Source organism: Suncus etruscus, chromosome X (assembly GCF_024139225.1).
Source record: "Suncus etruscus isolate mSunEtr1 chromosome X, mSunEtr1.pri.cur, whole genome shotgun sequence".
In the NCBI taxonomy this organism is placed as follows: Eukaryota; Metazoa; Chordata; class Mammalia; order Eulipotyphla; family Soricidae; genus Suncus; species Suncus etruscus.
This window is the reverse complement of record NC_064868.1, coordinates 108552468-108570842: the sequence shown is the minus strand read 5'-3', so window position 1 is coordinate 108570842 and position 18375 is coordinate 108552468. Positions and strand designations below refer to the sequence as shown.

Here is an 18375-nt window from a genome sequence, read left to right as displayed (position 1 = left end):
AATAGTGTAAATTAGCTTTATAGAAGGTATTTTAAAGTATTTCTGTGTCATTGATGGTTTAGAAGGCATTGAGAAGTCAAGATAGTAGATTTTCTATAAAAGATTGATAAAATTTATTATTTAACCCATCCAGATCAGAACGTTTGTTCTTGGAGATATTCTTAAATGCTGTTTCTATTTCTTCACCTGTGATTGACCAGTTTAGGCTTTCCACTTCCTTGTTTTAAACTCTGGGAGATTTTAAAATTTGAAGAATTCATTTCTTCTAGGCTCTCTAGGTTAACAAAAAGTTTTTCACAGTAAACTTTCATTATATTTTGAATTGTTGAGGATCTGTCGTAATTTCTCCACTTTCATTATGATCTAATACGAACATGTTCTGCTTTTTTCTCATTAGTCTAGATGAAGGATTATTTATCTTTATTATGTTGCCAAAAAACCAACACCTGATTACATTGAATCTTTGAATTGCTTTCTTGGGTTTTATGTTGTGAATTCTGCTCTCATTTGTACTATTTCCCTCCTACTACATTTTGGATTTGTTTGCTTTTTTTTTCCAAAAATTTGAGATGTGTTTTGAAGTTGTTGATTTGGGTTTCTCCTTTCTTAATGGAGGCATACATTGTTCTGGATTACCCCTGGTGTACTGCTCTTGTTATCCTATAGATTTTGGCAGCTTGTATCTTCACTTTAATTAGTTTCAAGGAATATTTTATGTCTTCTTTGATTATTTTTGGACCATTACTTTTTTAGAAGTATTTTCTTCAGCTTCCATGTGTGGAATATCCCATTTGTGCAATATTTTGTCCATATTCCTTCTGTAGTAAATTTCTCATGTCATGATACTATGGTCTGCGAAGTTACTTTGTAAAATAATTATATTTGTTTGTAAATATATATTTTGTTATGTCCTAATACAGAATATATTCTTGAGAAAATTCTGTGTGCAATAGAGAAGAATGTATATTTTTGTTTTGGAATGTTAAGAGCTCTGTATAGTTCTGACAATCTCAATTCTTTTAGCTCTTCCATTATGGACCTTGTCACTTTACTGATATACTATCTTTTTGTTTTGTCAAGTGGTCATGGTAGACTGCTGAAACTATTTGTTTCTGTCAATGTATTTCTTTATGTTTGTTAGCAGGTTATGAACTTTACGGAGCGTTGTTTATTTGGTGCATTAATTTTGAGGATAGTATCTCTCAGTCCATTTGTTCCATTAATCAATAAGTAATGTCCATCACTGTCTCTAACTACCTTCTTTATATCAAATGCTCTTTCTTCTGAAATAAGTATAGCCATCCCAGATTTTTTTTATTCATTGGTTCGCATGTGAGTTTAGGTATATTACTTTTAGGTAGCAGATGAATGGATTTTCTTTCTTTATCCATTTAGACACTCTATTCCTTATTATAGGGGAGATTAGTCCATTGATATTGAGAGAGTGTAATGATGTATAGAGATAATAGAGAGCTGTGCTAATATACTTATATATGTGTGCCCGGAGTCTAGTTGTTTTTGAAGGTCTTTGCTTTTAACAAGCAGACTTTCAATAATTCTTACAGGATTTGTATATTTGTTGCAAATGTTAAGTGTTTTTGTTTTCTGAAAGGTTCACATCCTTCCCTCAAGTTTAAATTATAACTTCCTGAGCACGAGACTCTAGGGCTGGAAGTGTTTATTATTCATTACTTTGACTATCTCATTCAACGTCTTCCAGGTTTGTAAGATATCTAATGGAAGGTATTTTTTAATCTAATAGAGGTTCTTATGTCGCTTCCCTTATATGTGTCTAGGTATTGTTTTATATGAGTCTATATTGTTTGTTACTCTTTGAGCCTACTGAATCTTTGCAGGGGCCTCTTGCTACAGATCAGGAAAGAGCTCAGTTATTATTTTTTCTGTTGCTCTTCCATTTCCCTTTTTCTTATCCTTCTGGCACTCTTTTTTTTCCTTTGAATATTTCTTTTTTTAATATATATATATAATTATCTTTATTTAAACACCGTGATTACAAACATGATTATAGTTGTATGATTACAGTCATGTAAAAACACCTCTCTTCACCAGTGCAACATTCCCACCACCAATTTCCCAGATCTCCCTCCTTCCCATCCCCCTACACCTGTACTCGAGACAGGCTTTCCACTTCCCTCATTCATTCACATTGTTATGATAGTTTTCGGTGTAGACATCTCTCCAACTGCACTTACCACTCTATGTGAATAGCTTCATGTCTTGAGCTGCACCTACCAGCCCTCATCTCTCTTGTCTCTGAGATACTGTTAAAAATGTCTTTAATTTTTCTTAAAGCCCGTAGATGAGTGAAAACATTCTGCATCTTTCTCTCTCCCTCTGACTTACTTCACTCAACATAATAGATTCCATGTACATCCATGTATAGGAAAATTTCATGACTCCATCTCTCCTGACGGCTGCATAGTATTCCATTGTGTATATGTAGCACAGTTTCTTTAGCCACTCATCTGTTGAAGGGCATCTTGGTTGTTTCCAGAGTCTGACTATTGTAAATAGCGCTGCAATGAATATAAAAGTAAGGAAGGGGTTTTTGTATTGTATTTTTGTGTTCCTTGGGTATATTCCTAGGACTGGTATAGCTGGATCATATGGAAGCTCAATTTCCAGTTTGTGAAGGAATCTCCATATCGCTTTCCATAAAGGTTGTACTAGACGGCATTCCCACCAGCAGTGAAAAAGAGTTCCTTTCTCTCCACATCCCCACCAGCACTGCTTGTTTTCCTTTTCTGTGATGTGTGCCAATCTCAGTGGCATGGGGTGGTACCTCATAGTAGTTTTGATTTGCATCTCCCTGACGATTAGTGATGTTGAGCACCTTTTCATGTGCCTTTTGGCCATTTGCCTTTCTTCTTTTTCAAAGTGTCTGTTCATTTCTTCTCCCCATTTTTTGATGGGGTTAGTTGTTTTTCTTTTGTATAGTTCTGTCAGTACCTTGTAAATTTTGGATATTAGCCCTTTATCTGATGAGTATTGGGTGAATAATTTCTCCCACTCAGTGGGTGGCCTTTGTATTCTGGGTACTATTTCCTTTGAGATGCAGAAGCTTCTATGCTTAATATAGTCCCATCTGTTTATCTCTGCTTCCACTTATTTGGAAAGTGCTGTCAACTCCTTAAAGATGCCTTTAGTCTCAATGTCCTGGAGTGTTTCACCTACATGTTGTTCTATATACCTTATAGTTTCAGATCTGATATCAAGGTCTTTAATCCATTTCGATTTTACCTTTGTACATGGTATTAACTGGGGGTCTTGAGTTCGCTTTTTTGCAAGTGGCTAACCAGTTGTTTCAACGCCACTTGTTGAATAGGCTTTCCTTGCTCCATTTAGGATTTCTTGCTCCTTTATCAAAAACTAGGTAGTTATATGTCTGAGGAACCGTCTCTGAGTACTCAAGCCTATTCCACTGATCTGAGGGTCTGTCTTTATTCCAATACCATGCTGTTTTGATAAATATTGCTTTGTAATACAGCTTAAAATTGGGGAAAGTAATGCCTCCCACATTCCTTTTCCCAAGGAGTGCTTTAGCTATTCGAGGTTGTTTATTGTTCCAGATAAATTTCAGACGTATTTGATCCACTTCTTTGAAGAATGTCATGGGTATCTTCAGAGGAATCGCGTTAAATCTGTACAATGCTTGTATTGCATTTTAATGATGTTGATCCTGCCAATCCATGAGCAAGGTATGTGTTTCCATTTCCGCGTGTCCTCTCTTATTTCTTGGAGCAGTGTTTTGTAGTTTTCTTTGTATAGATCCTTCACATTTTTAGTCAGGTTGACTCCAAGATATTTGAGTTTGTGTGGCACTAATGTGAATGGGATTGTTCTCTTAATGTCCATTTCTTCCCTATCATTATTAGTATATAAAAAGGCCATTGATTTTTGTGTGCTAATATTGTAGCCTGCCACTTTGCTATATGAATCTATTATTTCTAGAAGCTTTTTGGTAGTCTTTAGGGTTTAATAAGTAGAGTATCATGCCATCTGCAAACAGTGAGAGCTTGACTTCTTCCTTTTCTATCTGGATTCCCTTGATATCTTTTTCTTGCCTAATCGGTATAGCAAGTACTTCCAGTACTATGTTGAATAGGAGTGGTGAGAAAGGACAGCCTTGTCTTGTACCAGAATTTAGAGGGAAGGCTTTTAGTTTATCTCCATTGAGGATAATATTTGCCACTGGCTTCTGGTAGATGGCTTTAACTATATTGAGAAAGGTTCCTTTTATTCCTATCTTGCTGAGAGTTTTCATCAAGAATGGGTGTTGAACCTTATCAAATGCTTTTTCTGCGTTTATTGATATGACCATGTGAGTTTTCTTTTTCTTGTTTTTTATGTTGTGTATTATGTTGATAGATTTACGGATGTTAAACCAGCCTTGCATTTCTGGGATGAAACTTACTTGATCAAAATGAATGATCTTGATGAGGCCAGGATTTTGTTGAGGATCTTTGCATCTGCATTCATCAGGGATATTGGTTTGTAATTTTCTTTTTTGGCAGTATCTCTATCAGGTTTTTTGTATTAAGGTGATGTTGGCTTCATTAAAGCTATATGGAAGTATTCCTGTTTTTTCAATTTCATAAAAGAGCCTGGCCAGGATTGGTAGTAGTTCCTCTTGAAAGGTTTGAAAGAATTCATTCGTGAATCCATCAGGGCCTGGCTTTTGTTTTGGGGCAAATTTTTTATTACAGTTTTAATTTCCTCAATAGTGATGGGGGTGTTTAGATATGCTACATCTTCTTTATTCAACCGTGGAAGGTTATATGAGTTCAAAAATTTATCCATTTTGTCCAGGTTCTCATATTTAGTGGCATAGAGTTTCTCAAAGTATTCTCTGAATACCCTTTGAATCTCTGCAGTATCTGTAGTGATCTCGTCCTTTCATTTCTAATATGTGTTATCAAGTTTCTCTCTTTCTTTTGCTTTGTGAGTTTTGCCAATGGTCTATCAATCTTGTTTATTTTTTCAAAGAACCAACTTCTGCTTTCGTTGATCTTTCGGATTGTTTTTCGGGTTTCCACTTCATTGATTTCTGCTCTCAGCTTTGTTATTTCCTTCTGTCTCCCTATTTTTGGGTCCTTTTGTTGAGCACTTTCTAGTTCTATTAGCTGTGTCATTAAGCTACTCAGGTAAGCTCCTTCTTCCTTCCTGATGTGTGCTTGCAAAGCTATAAATATTCCTCTCAGTACTGCTTTTGCGGTGTCCCATAAGTTCTGATAGTTTGTGTCTTTATTGTCATTTGTTTCCAGGAACCTTTTGATTTCCTCCTTGATTTCATCTTGGACCCACTGGTTATTGAGCATGAGGCTGTTTAACTTCCAGGTGTTAAATGTTTTCTTCTGTGTCCCTTTGTAGTTCACATCTAACTTCAGACCCTTGTGGTAAGCAAAGGTAGCCTGCAAAATTTCTATCCTTTTGATTTTATAGAGGTATGTTTTATGTGCCAGCACGTGGTCTGTCCTGGATAATGACCCAAGTACATTGGAAAAGAATGTGTATCCAGGTTTCTGAGGATGGAGTGCCCTATATATATCTACTAGGCCTCTTTCTTCCATTTCTCTTTTCAGGTCTAGTATATTCTTGTTGGGTTTCCATTTGGTTGACCTATCAAGTGTTGACAAGCCTGTTTTGAGGTCTCCCACAATTATTGTGTTATTGTTGATATCCTTCTTCAGATTTGTCAACAATTGTATTAAATACTTTGCTGGTCCCTCATTGGGTGCATATATGTTTAGGAGAGTGATTTCTTCTTGCTGTACAAATCGCTTGATTAGTACATAATATCCATCTTTGTCCCTTACAACTTTTCTGAGTATAAAGTTTGTGTCATCTGATATTAGTATGGCCACCCCGCTTTTTTAAGGGTATTGTTTGCTTGAATGATTTTCCTCCAGCCTTTGATTTTGAGTCTATGTTTATTCTGTCTATTCAGGTGTGTTTCTTGTAGGCAGCAGAAGGTTGGCTTCAGTTTTTTGATCCATTTTGCCACCCTGTGCCTCTTAACAGGTGCATTTAGTCCATTGACATTGAGAGAAATAATTGTCATGGGATTTATTGCCATCTTTGTATAGAAGTTTGGTGTGTTTTTTGCTCTGTCTTGTCTTTAGAATAGATCTTTCAGTTTTTCTTTTAAGGCTGGTTTTGAGTCTGCAAAGTTTTTGAGCTGTTGTTTATCTGTGAAGCCATGTATACATCCTTCAAACCTGAAAGTGAGTTTTGCTGGGTGCAGTACTCTTAGCAAAGCATTTATTTCATTGAGTTTTGCCACTATATTCCACCACTGCCTTCTGGCCTTGAGTGTTTCTGGTGACAGGTCTGCTGTAAATTTCAAGGATGCTCCCTGGAATGTAATTTCCCTTTTCGATCTTGCTGCTTGCAGTATTCTATCTCTATCTGTGGGTTTCATCATGGTGACTAGGATGTGTCTTGGGGTGTTTCTCCTGGGGTTTATTTTAGCTGGTACTCTTCGGGCATGCAGGATTTGGTCACATGTTTTCTTTAGCTCTGGTAGTTTCTCTGTGATGATGTTCTTAACCATTGATTCTTCCTGGACATTTTCTTCTTGGGTCTCTGGGACTCCAATGATTCTAAAGTTGTTTCTGTTGAGCTTATCAAAGACTTCTATTTTCATCTGCTCATATTCTTTGAGTAACTTTTCCATTGTCTGATCCTTTGATTTAAGGCTTTTTTCCAATCTCTTCTGCTGTGTAAGGTTGTTATGCATCTCGTCTTCTAGAGCACTAATTCTATCCTCAGCTGCTTTTAACCTGTTGGAAAGCTCATCCATTATGTTCTTCAATTCGTCTACTGAGTTTTTCAGACCTGTTATTTGACCTGATATTTTAGTTTGGAATTTTCTGATTTCTATCTTCATATTCTCTTGACTTTTATTAGTGTTCTGATTTATACTTTCTTTGATTTCTGTGAGCAACCTCCATATTTCTTCTCTAAACTCCATTTCTGAAAGACTTCTTAGGTAGTTGGCCATTGTTGAGTCATCATAGTTTCCATCTTTATTCTCTATGGCTAAAGTTGGTCTGCGTTGTTTTCCCATTGTCACACTTACACTGTGGGTATTTCTATGTGTTGTGGTAGTACTCAATGGTAGGTGGAGTGTGCGGCTGCGAAGCAGAGCGGCTGGGCTCCTCTGCTTCTACCCCTTATAGGTGGGCTTAAGGGGGCCAGCAGAGTCAGCTTTATCCGCAACTTCGTCCCCCAAACACTCACCCCAGCCAAGGCAAGCCATCAGGGGATGAATTCCAGAGAAGATCAAAGTTCCCAGGTTGAAGCAAGCCCCGGGGAAGCCCCAAAATGTCTGCCAAGCTTAAGGGGCCCAGCAGAGTCTCTTATCCACAACTCTGGCCGAAGAGACACACCTCAGCCGAGGCACGCCTTCAAGGGATTAATGCCGGAGAAGATCAAAGCCTTCTGGCACTCTTAGGAAGATTTTTTTCTATATCTACTGCAAATACTATGTTCTCTTGTTAATTTATCTCTCTTTGTTTTTATCACTTCATTCTGGGAGATTGTCAGTATTTTGTCTTCAGTATCACTGATACTGCTCTCCACATGTAGAATTTTGTTTCTGTGGCTTGCTATTGTACTTTTCAATTCCTTCAATTCCATGTGTATGGACTCTTTGATAACCTGGATCAGTTAATCTTTCAGTCATTAAATTTTTCTTTTGATGATTGCTTTATTTCTATGGCCATTGCTTAGAGCATTGATTTTAGTTTTTCAACAATGACTCTTCATGTTTGGGTTTAAGAGGTGGGCTATATTTACTATAGTAAATGGGCTTTCCAGAGAGCCAGGGAGCAATCATGCATGGTGGTGAAGTAGGATCAAAGTGGTAGGAGTAAAATCAAAGCCCTTGCCACAGCATATGACCAAGAAGTCTGTTGTCAGCATGATTGGATCATCTGGTCATCTCCTGGGTTTGAGTGACAGGGAGAGGTGTATGGAGTGGTCCAAGGGAGCCATGAAGCAGTCACCCGCAGCAGTAGCACAAGGGGAAAGAGTTAAGTAAAAAATTAATATAGCCATAAATAGAAAAGTAAAATTAATAATAGACCTAATTTATTTGTTAAATGATCTGCAGAGTTTAGAATACACTAATGTATAAAATTAAAGAATGCTATTTCTTTTTAAAACCAATTGGATCTTCTTGATTACTTCTCTTGCAGTATACCAGTCACAGGTCTTTCAGGATAAATTAGAGTGACAAATCATGCATGGTAAAACATTATAAATGTACATACTGAGATTGATGGAAACTCAGTAATGCATTGCACCCATTGCAATTTTGCACAAAACATTGACCTATGCCTTGCTACTAAGTAATATGATAATCAATGCACCATTTAGAGTCATCTAACTTTTATCTAGTGCAATGCCACATCTAATATTATATATTTTATCTATTTGCAAACTAATAGTGACTGTATAATTAAATATATAATATACTTATTGAAAACCATACAAATGTAAGAATATAAACAAAAGTCATTTGTAAAAACTTTAAAATATTTTAATAATAGATTGAGTAAACTGTCTATCTTCTAGTGGATTGAAAATAAAAACAAGACTACTAAAAAGTTTCTAGAATAGACTAGAAAGCACCAAAATGTTTTAAAGAAAAACTTTACCTTAATAAAGGGCAATATTTGAAAAACTGATATGTTTCAGCCTCTTTCTTTTTATCACTCTCTCCCTTTCTTTGTATCTCTGTCTCTTTCCCCCCACACAGAAGTAGTTATTGCTTTGTTTTTCCCTACAAATTAAAATTGGGAATGGCCCAGTTGTACACATTAAATTTTTGTGAATGAAATAAAACTAAAAGACCATCTAGATTAAAGCTCTTCATAGTATAAACAAATGATAAATGGATCTTGTGGTTTTGTTGAATGTGACTTATTAGAAGGAAAAAGAAACTTAACAAAGAATGAAAAAATGGCATTAATAATTTTAATTCAACTTGATCCAAGCCTGATGAATTGTTTCCACCTGTTGAGTGACACAAGGATACAGATAATTTCCAGAACATATGTCTTCACTTTAACATAGTATGATGCATGTGCTTCAGTCTAAGGGAAATATCTGTATGCATAAACAGTACTATATTTGTATGTATATACATACATTTGTATGACTTTTAAATTCAAAATACTAAACATATTGGTTGTTGAAAATATTGCTAGTTACAAAGACTTTTATTAAATCTTTGTGTCAAATTATTCTGTTTGGTCTCAAATGCATGTTTATACTATTTTACTTTATAAAAATCATGTTAAAATCTGTCAACAGAGAAAATGTTTAACAATCTTGAGGTTTTTAAAAAGAACTCAAGCATTTGTGGGTATATTTAGCCATCATTAAATAATCCAAAATAATTTGGGCAGCCAAATGTAATGATTAATGATTTAACTTCCAGCGATTCAATACAATGCCAAGTAACTGCTACAACTATCAAATTACTTGAAGTTCCTTGATTAACTCCTTTTATTATTAAATTTTCAAAGTACATGGAGACCTGTATGATAAGCCATACTCTGGAGGCATGTAGATGCAGAATTTTTCAAAACAGGATTAAATATTGCTATGCCAGACTTTTTTCCAGTCAAAAGTAGAAATAAAAGATATATGTAGAGGCTGGAGCGATCGTACAATGGCTAGGGATTTTACTAAGCACCTGCATTACTTGGTTTTGATCCCCAGCAATACGATGGAGGATATTCCAATCCCTCCAGTAATGATTCCTGAGTGGAGAGTCAGGAGTAATATCTAATCACCATAGGTTGTGGTTCAAAAACAAAACTAAAATACAAAAAGGGAAAAACAAGTTTAAATAAATTAAAATAATTTTTCTCCATAGAAAATCCAAAAAATATCTTTGTTTTATTGTTTTATTGCTCTGTATAATTGTGGGCCTTAAAATCTTCATAAAAATCTCTAAAAGTGGAGGCCTCTAATGAACTAAATAAAGCATTATTAATAAATACATTGTATGGCAATTAGTAATATTTGTGACAGTTCCTAATGCTGTTCTAAATTCTGTTTACACTGTTAATTTCAGAGAGCACTTCACATCTTTGCTGGAGAAAAACATGGAAAACAGTTGTTTTTCATTAAAAATAAGTTATCTGTGAGTGGGGAGATTTCAATCAGTACTGTATCATAACAAATCCTCAATACCTTATTTTATCCAATCTTATTTATTATATCCTGTATTTGAATCAATCAAGAGAAAAAATTTCCAAGTTAAACCCTTCTGATTCATTTATTTTTACTTTCTAGTGGCAGCTACAATTATAAAATAGAATGCCATAACTCATTTTGACAGTGCTTAGACAAAATTAAAAATAAAAAGAGAAGGATTAAGAAATTCTCTAAGGGCATTGTAATTCTCCCAATCAAAAGAAAGCCTAAACAAATAGGAGTAGGAAAATGCTCTTAATTCACGGATATATGAAGAGAGTAAACCTCCAGTTCTTAAATTACAGCTTCTTCAGATTAAAGCAACACTCCTTACAGAGTAGCATGCTTTATAGCCTCTGGCACAACTCTTTTTATTGCACTAGAAACCAATGTTGAATTTGCTGAATAATTACATAAATAAACCATGTACTTTACTTATTTGTGTGCCTATATTTAATGATATATTGTGCATGTAACTTTCAGAAATATGATTTATGCAGTTTGTATTACTGCAGACTGGAGTTTCCTTGAAATATGTACTTGAATAATATCATATAAAAAGATGTTATTGCTATATATTCGAGAATGATTTGAATTTTCAAGGAAATGCAAACTGAAAAACCTAGCTCCAATTAAATAATTCTAAAAGTGTTCTTAATTGAATGCTCAAGTTTAAATAATGTAACAACCTGATAAATGTAAACATATAAATTATATTTATTTAATTCTATGCTACAAAACTTGGAATAAAAATGGCACTGTGGGTTATTTACCTTCAAATACTATAAGGCAAATATATATATATCCTCCAAATTAATATTTTATTATATGACAGAAAATTTTCAGCAAGTTTTGAATATCATCAGCCACACCTTTGACTTTCAGCTTTCCCTTTTATTTTAGAATTACATAAGCTTAAAAAGACTATTTCTAATTATGCATATGACATCTGTAGAAATAGATGTCATTCTAGACAACGAGGGGCTAGTTCAGAAATGACTTTTTCGTTCTAGACATGTTTCAAGTTATTTCTTACAACACTGGGTAGAAATTCATTGTGATGTGGAAATATCTGTAATTTTGCATATCAGTTTGAGGGATTACAATACCTAAAGATCTGATTATGGGGCTAGAAAAATAGTATATGATCATAAATATAGTAAGGCAGCATGCTTGTCTTCACACTGCCTATCCAGGTTTGATCACCAATATCCCAGATGGTCCTAGGAGCCCACAAAGAGTGACTTATGAGCACAAAGACAGTAGTAAACAAGAAGCACTGCTGTATATGGCCACCAAACTAAAAAAATAAAAAACCTGGTTATTTAATAGTTAAACCTAATTTGATAGTTTATTTTAGTTTAACACTACCACTATTTCATCTGCTCAATGTGTATTCAATTTTCAGAACTATATATGTCCTCTGAGCCCACCAAATGTGATCTGAGTGGAGAGCTAGAAATAAGACCTGAGTACAGCCAGGAATGGACCCAGATCAATAAAATAGTAACTTTTTTGTCAAAATAATGATAATAGTATCTTGAGACATATTCTGATCCATCTGTTCCTTATATTTCATGATAATGGATGTTCCTTGTGGCTGAACTTGACATGATAAAAAATTATGGTTTCTGAGACTGGAGTGGTGGTGCAATGGTAGGGCGTTTGCCATGCACCCAGCTGACCTAGGACGGACTGCAGTTTGATCCCCCAGCGTCCTATATGGTCCCCCAACTCAGGAGCAATTTCTGAGCTTAGAGCCAGGAATAACCCCTGAGCATCATCAGGTCTCAATAAATAAATAAATAAATAATAAATAAAATAATATATTTTCTATGCTCTGTTTCCATGACATTGCATCCATATTTTTCATTTTTCTTTGATTCCTCATTTGTCTTATTCACAGATTTCTCTATAGTATTTCCTACATAAATTTTTTAATCCAAGATAATGTGCTTCTTTGTTTCCTAATATGTTGATTTACTCCTCGCATAATTATAGTATTGAATCGTATTTTCTCTAAATTTACATCTGAAATCTCTTCTTAAATTTTCTATTTGTATGTCCCAGCAAACCTAAAACTTAATCCACTTCATTTTATTTTATCAAATTTAGTCTTGATTTTATATATTGCTCCTGATACACATCTATTAATTCATGATATATCTATCCTCACAATACTCTTGTCCAATATAGAAGAGAAAGGACAGCTGTTTTTTTAAAAATAACTCAAGAGTATACAACTTAAAAGGCTCCTATGTACTGCAAATATTACTGTGAAAGATTTGTAAATCACGTTGGTCACAATAAAAATTATTTATAAAAAAGTTTTATTCAATTATGTAGCTTGGCAAAATAATAAAAATATAAACAAATGGGTCTACATCATATTAAAGAGTATCTTCATAGAGAAAGATACAAGAACTAAAACTAAAAGACACCTAACTAAATGGGAAAAAATATTCACATTTAACATTTCTAAAAATTAAAAAATGAGAATAGTCATTTCTCAGAGGAAGAGAAGTAGATCATCAAAAGTACATGGAAATTTCTCAACATCATTTATCATTAGGGAAATCCAAATCAAAACAACAATAATATATGTCACACCACTGAGAATTCTAATATCAAAAATAGTAGGAAAAAGATCTGTGCTGGCAGGGATGGATGTGTTGAAAAATCGAAATCTGATCCAATGCTGGTGAGAAGATTGTGTGTTTCCACCCCTGTGGAAATTGGTACGGAGAGTTGTCAACAAAATTAGAATTGATCTGCCATATAAACCAGTAATTCCACTTTTAAGTATCTATCCCTAGGATTACAAACACTCATTGAAAAATGCATACAATTATTGATTAGTGAAATGACTAAGATATGAAATCAAGCTAGATGTCTAATCACAGAAGAATAATTATGAAGATGTGGTAACTTACAAAATGGATATTTATGCAGATGCAAACTAAAAAAAGATATTATGCAATATGCTGTTACCTGGTTGGAACTGGAAAATACGTTGTGTAAAGTACCAAAAGAGGAAAGACAAACACAATATGATGTCACTAAAATATGATATATAGAATAAATGGATGAAGAAATGTAATGTAGTAAAGAAAAGGGAATCTAGATCATCCTTATCCCAGAGTCTAGGGAGGAGAGGACAAAGAAGAAAATAAATTCAAGTTAGGGAGAAGGTCAGATAGATAAGTAATGGAGAAACAGGTTGGGGCTTCAGTTATTTCGTTGATTGATAGTGTGAGAGTGATCTAGTTCTACAGCCAAAGCACAGGCCCAACAACACTGAAAACATGAGATCACAGCTGAAACAGCTGCACATTGCAATATATTGGTCAAATTAGGGGGTAGGATGTGAGGAATGGGAGCTGGAGAGTGAAGAATTATGGAGTGTGGGAACACTGGTGGTGGGAGATGACTGTAGTGGTGGGATTGGTGTTGAAATAGAACATACCTAAAACTCAACTATAAATAACTTTGTGAAGCAAGTTTCTTTAATTAAATTTAAAAAGTTCTTTAAAAATAATGACTATGTGTCGACCTAAATATTACATTGACTGAGTGCATTTTTTTCAACCTTTTTTGAGCATCTGGTGTTTACATGTTAGTAGCACATGGGAATTGAGTAATCAATTTCAAAAGGATAATAACTATAGTCAGGATGCCTTTGTTAAAATGCTGTTTCTATCATTCACAATAACTGTGAAACATTTGCAATTTATTTATTTTTTGCAATTTGTAAAATGAACTTTTAATAGTAAGTGGCTCTCCTAGATGATAAGTATAAGGATTAGTAAATCATGTAATGAGAAATACTGCCTGAATTATTTATATTCTTCACTCATAAACTCAAAATACCCATCAGATGTGATCCTTTTTAAAATTCCTCAATCTAAATGCAGCCTAAGCATAAAAATATAATAGATCAATTAAAATGTCATATAACTACTGATACAAAGATATATAAATACATACATTTATTGATATTTTTATCCGAGAAAAGGATCTCTAGTTTCTCTACTTAGAATGTATCAGTTATTGTTAATGTCAGTGAATGACAAGTTCACATTAACTGAATTGATATTAATACTGGGTAAAAGGCAAATTAATAACTTAGTTATATTTAGAACATTATACAATATTGTCTTAAAAATTGAACAACAATTTTCTCTCTCTAAGTGACTTTTCTTATCTCTGATTTCATTCTTTAAGTGCTCATTTTATAGTTTGCCACTTTTAGAAAACTCTACCTTATCTACAAATTTTTGAAGGGTATCACATTGCAGACCCTATATACAAGCAATAATTAAACTTATTAAATTCAACTAAAGCATAGATTTGTTCAGTAAGTGAAGTGAAGTCATTTTATGTGCTAATTATTTGTAAGGAGCAATTTCAACTCCATTATTAATAGAGATTGCAATAATTTATATTTTCATATTTTCTTACTAGCTCTACTCATGTCTAGATCAAGATACTGATGGTAGGACAAAATTAAATTGTGATTCGATCAGTAGGTGGGGGAGTCTCAACATATAGTAATTGTCTTTCTTTTCAAGTTTTACATCAATTATTTACTGTGATGCATATATATATACATATGTATGCCTTTTATCTGACACTTATCTGCAGTCAACATAACAAAAAAGAGAAGTAAATATTTAAAACATTACATGCATTTTCAAGTAGTTTATGTGGTTTTCTTGAGAGTGAAAAAATACTCATATTTAAAAATATTTCTTAATATTTAGGTTTGAGACCTATGTTATTGTTCAATACCTATGATATTGTTCAGGAATAAAATACTTGGTCTACATGGTGGTCAGAGGGTTTGATTCTAAGTATTTTAATATATGAATATGATTTATAAATATATATCAAGAAATATTTATGTATAACTTTATGTGTTTACATATGAACAATTCATGAAGGTTTTTACAACACTGTAGTACTCAAAACAAGTTATTTTTCAATTATAACTTTATGTTTTGTGTATTAGAAACACAAAAATCTCCAAATGAAAATTGAATTTAGCTTGCTTTGTGCAAGCAACATGTAATAACATACAACAAATTATTTCTAAAGGTTCAATCTGTTGTATAGCATCTCACAAGTTGAGTTTTTTTTTCTTTCTTTCTTTCTTACTTTTTTTTTTGGTTTTTGGATCACACCCAGCAACGCTCAGGGGTTTATTCCTGGCTCTATGCTCAGAAATCATTTCTCACAGGCAAGATAAACGTCCTACTTCCATGCTATCTCTCTGGCCCCAAGTTGAGTTTTCTTATACTTTCGAGTGCAATATATGATGCCTAAAAGATATTTGTAAACTATAGCACTTCAGCCATTTATCAGTTCTCAGTAATTGGTGATGAGTTTTAGATTAATGTACTATATTCTCCTGTGCCTACTTATCTTACTGTATGTAAAATTATTAGTTGTGTGCTACAATTTTTCTCCACATAGGAAAATATGACAAATAGATAAAAAAGACTACCTTTAATCTCTAAAGTTAAACTCGACATATAAACAACGGAGATGGAACAGAACTTCTGGAACTGTAAAGAAAGATTCCGTCCTATGACATGTGCAAATACTAAGATCACTAGCTATAGAGGCCTGATTTTATCATCATCCACGGAGCAGAAAACATCCAGACATCACAAAAGAACCTAGGGGAGAGTAAAAGAGCACGTATGGAGTCTGTAGTTATACCCGTGACAGTAGTATACCTCAAGGGCAAAGAAACCCTCTATCTCTTAGGCCAGGAGAATTCCATTTCTAATCTTCCCAATTTTTACTGTGCCTATGCAAAAAAATAGCACAAATTAAAAAAAATTATTTTTGGTTTTTGGGCCACACCCGGAGATGCTCAGGGGTTATTCCTGGCTATGCGCTCAGAAGTAGCTCCTAGCTTGGGGGACCATATGGGACGCTGGGGGATTGAACCACAGTCTGCCCTAGGCTAGCACAGGCAAGGCAGGCACCTTACCTCTAGTGCCACCGCACCGGCCACACAAATTAAAATTTTTAATATATTTTTGTAATTTTTGTTGCTTGTTTTTTTTCTTCTTTCTTTTCTTTGCCTCCCCCCCCCCCTCGCTTTTATTTGTCTTTATTTCAAGACCGTGGTTAGTGTTTGGTTGTTGTCTTTATTGCTGTGGTGCTTTTCAGGTTTTTTGTTTGTTTGTTTTTGTTTTGTTTTTTGGGGGGTTAATTTTTCTTGTATTATTTTTGTTTTCTTTCATTTTTCCCTTTCTTTCCTTAAACTGATATTTATAGTCTCTAGAAGGATTCCTCCCGATTTTTGCTTGTTTGAATTTTTGTCCCCCTCCTTTATTCTTTTTTTTTCTTACCTTCAAACAGAACCACATAACTTGAACCATCTTGTTCTGCCTCACAAATTGAGGGGGAAATAATGGAGGGCACTAAGACCAAACAGTCATATGAACATTGAATAAAAATAAAACATGATCAGACTTAAACACAAAATCCAAAGCCAACTACAACAGAATCGATGTCCAATCTACAATATTGCTAGCACAGAAGGAACCACTTATACTAGCAGCTGGGGAGCAAAGGAGGGGCGATAGGGGATGCATGCTGGGAACAGGGGTGGAGAGAGGACAACATTGGTGGTGAGAATACTCCTGATTCAATGTCACTATGTACCTGAAGTACTACTGTGCATGTTTTGTAATCCACTTTGGTCAAAATAAAAATCATCAATAAAAAAAATGAGTGCTCGCTTCAGCAGCACATATACCAAAATTGGAATGATATAGAGAAGATTAGCATGGGCTCTGTGCAAGGATGACATGCAAATTCGTGAAGTGTTCCATAAAAAAAGAAATAAAACAGTAATATACAATGACAAAAGAGTAATTTTGTGAACTGAGTAGTCACTAAAATGAAAGCACTAGAGTATATGAAAAACTAAAATTCCTCACTCTCAATTTTTTTTCTCTAAATGTTGACTATTATTATCTTACGTAACTGAAAGGTTTTTTGCTCTATTTGTGGTTGGGGTGGAGATAATTATACTTTTAAATATTTATTGATGAGTGATGATATATTTATTGCACTAAACAGAAATGTTAAGGCACAAGTAATTAAGAAATGTTTTCAAAAAGTAAAGTCAAAGTCTTTGTCAAGTTGAAGGCCAATGTTCATGATTGTTTTTCTTTTTTTGTTTTTGGACCACACTCAGTTGTGCTTAGGAATTAAAAACCTGACAGTGCTGGTTGGGGGAGGGATATGGGATATCAGGGATAGAACCAGAGATGGCTGTATGCAAGTCAAACAGTCTACACTCTACTACTGCTTCAGCCCCTGAAGACCATTGTTAATTTAGGCTTTTAAAATTTCTAAATGCAATGAATTTATTCTTTCAAATATATTGGTGTTGAAATCTAACACTTCACGGTGGTGTGCAGAGATGCTCAAACTTCATGTACCCCAAATATCTAATGTTTATTATTAACCAAGACCCAGTATCAAGAAAACTTGCCATATCATCACTTGTGGAAATAATTATTATTTCTTTTTGTTTGTTTGTTTTTGTGGGGCACACCTGGTGACACTCAGGGGTTACTCCTGGCTCTGTGATCAGAAATCGCTCCAGACTTGGGGGATCAAAATGGGGTCTGTCCTAGGTCAGCTGCATGAAAGGCAAACACACTACTGTTGTGCCACTGCTCTGGCCCCAAATTTTTATTATTTTATAGAAAATCCTAACCTGAGCTTGAATTTTGTACCTTCTAAGGAATTTCACAGAGGATTCCTATTTTCCAGGGACATGTTTTAAAATTGTGTGTGTATCAATCCTAACTTTTTATTATAGACTCAAATTATTATCATAAGATCTACCTCTTTAATCTTTATATATATATATATTCTTTATATATGTATATATATATGGTTTTTGGGTCACACCCAGCTGCGCTCAGGGTATACTCCTGGCTCTACGCTCAGAAATCGCTCCTGGCAGGCTCGGGAGACCATATGGGATGCTGAGATTCGACCCACTGTCCTTCTGCATGCAAGGCAAATGCCCTACATCCATGCTATCTCTCTGGCCCCAAACTTTATATTATCTTTATTAAGTTTATGTGATTTACATACCTTTATTGG

General features: G+C 34.4%; 1 non-coding gene across 1 annotated transcript; it reads left to right on the top strand.

Annotated features, from left to right (window-relative positions):
- Window positions 1-16983: 16983 nt before the first annotated feature.
- Window positions 16984-17090, top strand: LOC126000330 (U6 spliceosomal RNA). The gene has a single exon (XR_007492678.1). It is a non-coding gene; the product is annotated as a U6 spliceosomal RNA (small nuclear RNA).
- The last annotated feature ends 1285 nt before the right edge of the window (window positions 17091-18375 follow it).